The sequence below is a fragment of the Bubalus kerabau genome, chromosome 1 (assembly GCF_029407905.1).
Source record: "Bubalus kerabau isolate K-KA32 ecotype Philippines breed swamp buffalo chromosome 1, PCC_UOA_SB_1v2, whole genome shotgun sequence".
Lineage (NCBI taxonomy): Eukaryota > Metazoa > Chordata > Mammalia > Artiodactyla > Bovidae > Bubalus > Bubalus kerabau.
The window spans coordinates 182,386,162-182,394,344 of record NC_073624.1 but is presented as its reverse complement, the minus strand read 5'-3'; the positions used below and the strand labels follow the sequence as shown (position 1 = coordinate 182,394,344).

Below are 8,183 nucleotides of genomic sequence, written 5' to 3'. Positions count from 1 at the left end.
CGCAATAATTTCATTGTACATTTCCTTTTTCTTAGTTTATTGAGAAATAATTAACACACATCATTGCATAAGTTTGAGGTATATAGCAGATAATTTGATTACATATATTGTGAAGTGATTATCACAACAAGTTCAGCTAACAGTCATAATCAAGAGATACAATAAAAAGACAGAAAAAAGAAGGAAAATACATTTTCTTACTTTCAAGATTAACTACTTTCCTATATATCGTACGTCAATGTTAACTGTGTCATCATGTTGTACGTTGCACCCCTAGTGTTTATTTATCTTTTCTGAGGGGTAAATGATTTACATTATTAGATTAGTTTCAGATATACAATGTAGTCATTCAAAATTTTTATAAATTAATCTGAATTTAAAGTTATTATATATTTTATGGGGGTATGTGTTGTGTTGGTTTCTGCTGTACAATGAAGTGAATTATCAAATATTGGCTACATTTACAATACAATACATCCTTGTAGCTAATTTATTTTATACATAGTAGTTTGTACCTTTTAATCCCTTGCCAATTTCTTGCCTCTCCTACCTTCTTCTTCCCACTAATAACAACTGGGTGGTTCTCAATATCTGTGAGTCTGTTTAATTTTGTTACATCCACTCATGCATTTTATTTTTTAGATTCCACATGTAAGTGATAGCATACTGTATTTGTCTTTCTCTCTGTGACTAATTTCACTATCATAGTAACCCCCAAGTCCATTAATGCTGTAGCAAATGGCAATATTTCATTCCTGTCTATGGCTGAGTAATATTGCATATATATATATGCATATTAAGTATATTGCATATATATGTATATATAAGTATATATATTGCATATATGCAATATATATATACATACAATATATATTGCATATATATATGCAATATATATACATGAAAGTGTGAAATTGTTAGTCTCTCAGTTGTGTCTGACTCTTTGTGACCCCATGCACTGTAGCTCACCAGGCTCCTCTGTTCATGGGATTTCCCAGGCAAGAATACTGGAGTGGGTTGCCATTTCCTTCTCCAGGGGATCTTCCTGACCCAGGGATTGAAACTGGGTCTCCTTTATTGCAGGAGTTTTCTTATATGTATTATTTATATATAACTCATTTATATACATGTAGTGAATTACCCATTACATATTCTTGCCTCTTTTGTTGTATATCAATGATCCACATATGATCTATGCTACAGAATGTCCATGCACACTTGAAAAAAATGTATATTCTGCCACTTACAAATGGAATATTCTACATATATCTATTAACTATTATTTTGCCTCATTCTATAAACACAAAGCCAAGGTAGATGGCACAACCACAGAAAAGATGATATCCCATTGATGAGTTTTCTCAAGGCTCCCTTCATGTCCCTGTTTCTCAGGCTGTAGATAAAAGGGTTCATCATCTGAGAAACCACGATGTACATAACTGAAGCCACTGTAGTCTTCCTGGATGAGCCAGTCAGTATAGAACTTATATAAACTCCAAAACCTGTCCCATAGAATAAGGAAACAACTGACAAGTGAGACCCACAGGTGGAAAAAGCTTTCACCTTTGCACCCGCCGATGGCATTCTCAAAACAGAGGAGACAATTTGAGTATAAGAGAAAATGATCCCAGAGAGGGGAACGACACCAAATATGCTACCCACCAAATATAACAAAAGGTCATTGATGTGGGTATCAGAACATGTTAGCTTGACAACCTGAGCAAGTTCACAGAAAAAGTGAGGGATTTCCAGGTTCTTACAAAAGGACAGCCGCAATGCTGTCAGACTGAGGAGCAGAGCATTCAGAATGCTTAGCAACAGTGAGAATATAATCAGCAGGCCACAGGTTTGTGGGTTCATGATAACTGAGTATCTTAAGGGGTGACAAATGGCCACATAACGGTCATAAGCCATGACAGTAAGGAGAAAATTTTCCAGAAAGGCAAAAACCATGACGAAGCACATCTGGGTGAGGCAGCCTGAATATGTGATGCTCTGATTTTGTGCTTGGATGTTGACCAGCATTTTGGGGATCGTGGCTGTGCTCATGCAGATGTCAGTAAAGGACAGGTTGGAGAGGAAGAAGTACATGGGGGTGTGGATGTGGGGGTCACAGCTGACAGCCAGGATGATGAGCAGGTTTCCCAGGAGAGTGATCAGGTACATGGACAGAAACAGGAAGAAGATGTGGTGCTGTAGTTCTGGATCATCTGTCAATCCCAGGAGATAAAAATTGGAAACATCTGTTTGATTTCTGGTTTCCATATTGTTGATGAATCTGAAGGAAAAATGGAGTGAAAATAAAATAAAATGAAGGGTCCCCAGGTGAGCAGCAGCAGCCCTTGGGAACTGATTAGAATTGCAAATTCCTGGTATCACTGTAGGTTTACTGCTGATAAACTCTAGGGGCAAGGGCCAGAAATTCAAGTTTCAACAAACCCACCAGATGAATTTGATATATGATAAAGTTTGAAAAAACAGTGCTTAAATATTGACTATAAAGAAATAAAATTCTATGTATATTGTAAACCCAAGAGATCATTTAAATATTTCCCTTTGCTAATTTTTCCCTCCATCATCACATTTCACACTTTGTGGACTTTTATTTCTATTGATCACCAACAGCCCTGGGGTTTCTTTGGAAGGAATGATGCTAAGGCTGAAACTCCAGTACTTTGGCCACTTCATGTGAAGAGTTGACTCATTGGAAAAGACTCTGATGCTGGGAGGGATTGGGGGAAGGAGGAGAAGGGGACCACAGAGGATGAGATGGCTGGATGGCATCACTGACTCGATGGATGTGAGTCTGCGTGAACTCCGGGAGTTGGTGATGGACAGGGAGGCCTGGCGTGCTGCGATTCATGGGGTCGCAAAGAGTTGGACACGACTGAGTGACTGAACTGAACTGAACTGAACACTTTTTCACACCTTGGGCCAAATGCTGAGACTGAAATAAAGAATAAAATGTGACATTTCCTTCAGAATTATTTCTTGCCTCAAACACGCAGAAAGATGAGAAAGCATATATCTAATCTGTCTTGTGGAGTGTGGTGCCCCGAACTTGACATACCTCAGAACAACTTGAGGGGCTTATCAGATTATAGATGAGTCATCAGATCTAAGTTACATTTATCATATCTGAGTTATAATATATCTCTATTCATCCATGCGAACACTTAGGTAAGGTGAGGTTATATCAAGGTCACGAAATACACAGTGGATAGAAAATATTAAGTCTGAGCTCAGATCTTCTCACCACTGAGTTGACTCTGGCTAGAACAGAATTAGCATTCCCAAACCAACACTCAGATTTTATAATTTCCCTTTAACAGTTTAATATTTTCATTTTGAAAACATGCCAGATCTTTTCTCCTGCCTATAACATATGTTCATCTCTACCCATGAAGTATTGTGTAGCAGGTCACAGCATCTATACAGGTATATGCTTTGCACCTGAGCAAAGACTAGAAATGATATATATCCTCACCCATAACAATTTTTTACTTGACCTTTTCATAAAACCAGCTTTTTATTTTTGGTAGTTTATAAAGGTCAAAAGCTTTGGCAAAACTAATACAATATTGTAAAGCTTAAAAATAAAATAAAATTAAAAAAAGAAAATAATAAAATAAAGCTAATAACAACAACAACAAAGTAAGATTCATATACAATAGTAACAAAATGGAATACTTTTAGAAAAGATGTTAATTATGTTTGAGTTTGATGTTTTATTGTATCAATTTTCACTTTAAAAAAGAAAATGTCATGTAGATTCCTTCATGATATGTAACTCATCTGCATTAGCAATTAATTCTAACAGAAGCTGGACAAATATCACATTCTGTGTTTCATCCTAGGGGGATTTCTTCCCCTAAGATGATAGGTGAGATATCATTTAAAAAAAAACAGCTAGATGAGAGAGAATTAAATGCATAAGCTTCAAAAAATAGATTAAAATAGCAAAATTTGGGCTTCCCAGTTGGCTCAGTGGTTAAGAATCTGCCTGCCAAAGCAGGAGCTGTAGGAGAGGCGGGTTTGATCTCTGGATTGGGAAGATCCCTTGGAAGAGGAAATGGCAAGCCACTCCAATATTCTTGCCTGGGAAATCCCATGGACAGAGGAGGATGGTGGGCTACAGTGCATAGGGTTACGAAGAGTCAGACACAACTGAAGAAACTGAGCATGCCTGCAGAGCAACAATTTTTGGTCCTTAGAAGACAGGAAACTACAAGATAAGACAGATATATGACACTTCAAAAATCTTCAGGCATTGAGACTTCCCTAGTGATCTACCTCCTAATGTAGGTGAGGTGGGTTCCATCCCTGGTCTTGGAACTAAGCTACATCATGCCATGTGGCAACTAAGCCTGTGCACCATCACTCCTGAGCCCACCGCCTCTAGAGCCTCCTGTTGCAACAAGCAAAGTTTGTGCACCACAGGGAGAAGCCCACATGCCACAACTAGCAACAAAGAGTCCAGCACTGCAGCAAAGACCCAGTGCAGGCAAAATAAAAATTGTATAGCTGAGCACCAAAGAATTGATGCCTTCAAACTGTGGTGCTGGAGAAGACTCTTGAGAGTCCCCTGGACAGCAGGGAGATCAAACCAGTGAGTCCTAATGAAAATCAACACTGAATGTTCATTGGAAGCTCTGATGCTGAAGCTGAAGCTCCAATTCTTTGGTCATCTGATGGAGTCAACTGGTTGGAAAAGACCCTGATTCTGGGAAAGATTGAGGGCAAAAGGAGAAGAGGGTGGCAGAGGATGAGATGGTCAGATAGCATCACTGACTCAATGGACATGAGCAAATTCCAGGAGATGGTGAAGGACAGGGAAGCCTGGAGTGCTGCAGTCCATGGGGTCACAAAGAGTTGGCTACGACTGAGTGACTGAACAACAACATATATATTCAGGCACCCTACAAGACTATAAAGCAGTAGTCCTCCACAGCTGGGGGAGACAGAAGTGGCTATGTCAGTCCTTATTAGCTGATATATTATTTAGACTCGAATACTATGAACTTAATCCAGGACCAGCACTTTCTTTAAGAATTCAAAAATTGTTCAACTGTGTAAGAAACGTCAATGTCTCATTTGTTTAATGGGAGCTATTATAAAATATTATGGAATATTGAAATGATGAGAAATGAATAAAGAGCCATCAGCATAATACTTAGCATATGAGACCCTTGTAGTCACCTATCCTATTTGAAAATTTTCTTCATGAACAAAGGCACCTGGCTCATTACACTCCTCGGAAGGAAGCAGTGATCAGATTGAAAGAATACAATAGAAAGGGGGAATGAATATTCTTTCATGGCAACTGAAAATTTCAGAGATGTGTTATGAGCTTAAACTCCAGTTAGAAATCATTATCACATAGAAAAGATATGAAGGAAATATTGATGATATCCACATTCATTGGTCATGGACACATGATAAAATAGATAGAAATTAAAATGAAATAAATGATAAAATAAATCAGATACACAAATCAGTACCAATTATAAAAATGGTAAGATAATTTTTTTGAATGACAAAGCCTACAATTTTAGAAAATTTAAAATATATATCGAACACTTACAAGTAATAATCCACAATGAATATAAACCTGGAGGATTATTCAGGCAAACAAATACAGAAATGAGTACAAGCAGCATTCCCGTCTTGTGAAAAGTACCAAATTCCCACACATCACAGTCCTCATTCTAGGTGTTTTATTGCAATAAATAACACAGATGTATATGGAGTCCCCACATCATGCATTGGCAAATCTTGATGCTTTTCCTTCCTCAAGAGAACCACTAAATGAATTACATATACATTATTCTTCAACAATTTTTACTATAAGCAGGGTTATTGTTTTGTGGACAATTGCATCGTACTGCATTTTGGAGTTTTATATAGTTAGGACCACATAGTATATGTCATTTACAATTGGTGTTCTTGTGTAATTTATCTTCTCTTTGTTGTTGATATTTTTAATCCCTCTTCATTAATTTTAATTACCAGAGAGTATCCCACTATATTGTTGTGTGTGTGCTCAGTCATGCAGTCGTGGCCAACTCTTTGAAAACCCCATGGACTGTAGCCCATCAGGCTCCTGTGTCCATGGGGATTCTCAAAGCAAGAATATTGGAGTGGGTTGCCATTTCTTCCTCCAGGGGATCTTCCCAACCAGTGATCAAAACCAAGTCTCCCACATTGCAGGCAGATTTTAAGACTATATTATTACATCATGCTTTATTTCTCTGTTTCCTAACTCATAGGTGTTATGGTTAATACATTTGTCTTATGTATGTTTGTGAACACATGCACAATATAAAACAATGCAAGGGGGAACACTATCACATTCAAGATGATTTTGACTCTCAGGAGGAAGGAATAAGATCTGAAGGGGATACAAAACAGATGCCTTTTGTATGTGTATTATTTTCTTACATTATATTTAAGACCTGAAGTTGGGAACAGAATGTCACCATTTTAAAGTTTCAAAGGAGTTTAAGGATTGTTATATTTTTTAAAAGGTATTATACTATCTTTGCTGTCCATGTATTAAATTCTTGGAAATTTTATAGATACAGGTTTTCTAGGAGGACAGCCAGCTAAAGCTCCATGTGTCTCTACTTATCCCTTGTGTCTTTGCAGCCCAAGTACAGCAATAAAGGAAACAAACTCCTGTGCAGTGGTATTTGAAGAACCAGAAAGGGAAATAAAGGAAAAACTGACCAAATCTCTTTCCCACAACCACCACGGTATTCAAGCAAATGTCAGAAAGTTTTATGAGGTATCAGGTTTGAGAAAGAGCATATTTCTGCTTAGGAGCATAAAGAGTAGATAAAGACTTCTTCCATTTTTAGAGGAAATAGAAGACCAGCAGATTGAGAACTGGGTGAGCACTGGTACAAACTTGTCAACAAAAAGACAGGTTGTCTGGAATCTCATAGGACACTTCATTCTGACCGTTACATGCTTGAACTCTGCTCATCGTGTCCCTTAGATAAATTTTTAGTAAAACACCTTTTCCTGTTACCAAAAAAGAAAAAAAAATCCCCAAATCATTAACTGAGGGACTTTACCTGACTGGCATCAGTGTGTAACGATGCTTGACATGACATGATCCTTGGATATTGGAGACAGACGATCCATCCTCAGGAAGGGCAGACAGAGCATGTGAGACCTTGGACTCCTGGTCAAGAAGGATCACCTCTGAAAGCCGGTTCAGGTGTGCCTTTTCTAGGAAGGCAAGGGCTGTTTCATATCACAGGCTGACGGCTAACCATAGCTATACCCCTGGGGATCAATAACCAAATTCCTCATTAGACAAATATTTTTGGTGCCATTCTGATCCCTGGGCTGTACAAATCCTTAAAGACCACAGCAGTACAAGAGAGAATTTCATGATGGATAATCCTTGACCTTCTTAGGCCAAGTGTATGCTATGTATTCTATCCACCCATTCATATACACCTGCATTTCACATATAAACATTCTTTTTCTAATTAATTCCAGGCTTCCTTCCTATTGTTTGCTGGGGGGGAACACAGAATTTTGTTTTATTTATTTATTTTTTCATGGAAAGGCATTATATTTTAAATATAGCAATGTGTACCTGTCAATCCCAAACTCCCAATCTATTCCTTATTAATGTTACATACAAAGGCATCTCTATTTAATTTATAAAATCAGAAAGCCTGATTCCAGTTTTAAGTGTAGAAACCTATATTACATATTGGCCAAATAATATATTTATAAACAATTAAGATATCAGAAATCAAATTGCCAACATTCAGAGGATCATAGAGAAAGCAAGGGAATTTCAGAAAAACATCTACTCTGTTACACTATAGCCTTTGACTGTGTGTATCATAACAAACTGTGAAAAGCTCTTAAAGAGATGGGAATACCAGACCATCTTATCTGTATCCTAAGAAACCTGTATGCAGGTCAAGAAGCAACAGTTAGAACCCTGTATGGAACAACTGATTGGTTCAATATTGAGAAAGGAGTAAGACAGGGCTGTTTGCTGTCACCCTGTTTTTTTAACCTATACACTGAGCACATCATAAAAAATGCCAGGTTGGATGAGTTACAAGCTGGAATCAAGATATGCAGATGATACCACTCTAATGGCAGAAAGTGAAGAGGAACTAAACAGCCTCTTGATGAAAGTGAAGAAGGAG

At 37.7% G+C, this 8,183-nt stretch overlaps 1 pseudogene; it reads right to left on the bottom strand.

Moving 5' to 3' along the window:
* Positions 1-1,289: 1,289 nt before the first annotated feature.
* LOC129642023 (olfactory receptor 7G2-like) lies at positions 1,290-2,265 on the bottom strand (annotated as a pseudogene).
* Between the last annotated feature and the right edge of the window lie 5,918 nt (positions 2,266-8,183).